Genomic DNA, 630 nt, shown 5'->3' on the forward strand with positions numbered 1-630 from the left:
TATCTTTTTTCTTGGAAAATGAACTTTTTCATTAATAAAGAATTGTTGTTGTTGTTGCATTGTTCTTGGTTTATATTAAAAGAAAAATATTTTTTCTTACTTTTAAATAGATTATTAATTTACATGTGTTACGTGTATTATTTCATTTTCCCCCATTTTAACTGTTCTGTTTTTGTTCCTATAAACTGATTAATATTGCTGGCTGGCAACTAGTAATGGCAAACATGATTTTTCCCTTTTTAACTAATCCTACATGAGCATCATCGTTAAGAAATAACGCAGTATTGGTCTTTTGTTACGTCTGTGTATTGTGTCTTTGTATTTTTTTTGTAATGAAGAAGCTTTCCACACTCGACATCGCCAAATCGTATCTATCTTCTCCAACGTACCTATACTTACCTCACTTGACCAACGAATGCAATTGACCAACGAACGGAATTGACCAACAAACGATTCGATCCTACCTATCCACAACCTTTCACCGATCTTGGCTTTCTCCACTTGTTTTCTTTCTTGTCCATGTGCATTATTTTTCCATGGTTTGTTACGTGTTTACTTATTTTGTATGCTATGCTTTTTCATGTGTCCAGAGGTTTTTACAAAGTCCAAACTCCACCCATAAAAGAAATC

This window comes from Trichinella spiralis (genome assembly GCF_000181795.1).
Source record: "Trichinella spiralis strain ISS 195 chromosome Unknown Scfld9, whole genome shotgun sequence".
NCBI classification, from domain to species: domain Eukaryota; kingdom Metazoa; phylum Nematoda; class Enoplea; order Trichinellida; family Trichinellidae; genus Trichinella; species Trichinella spiralis.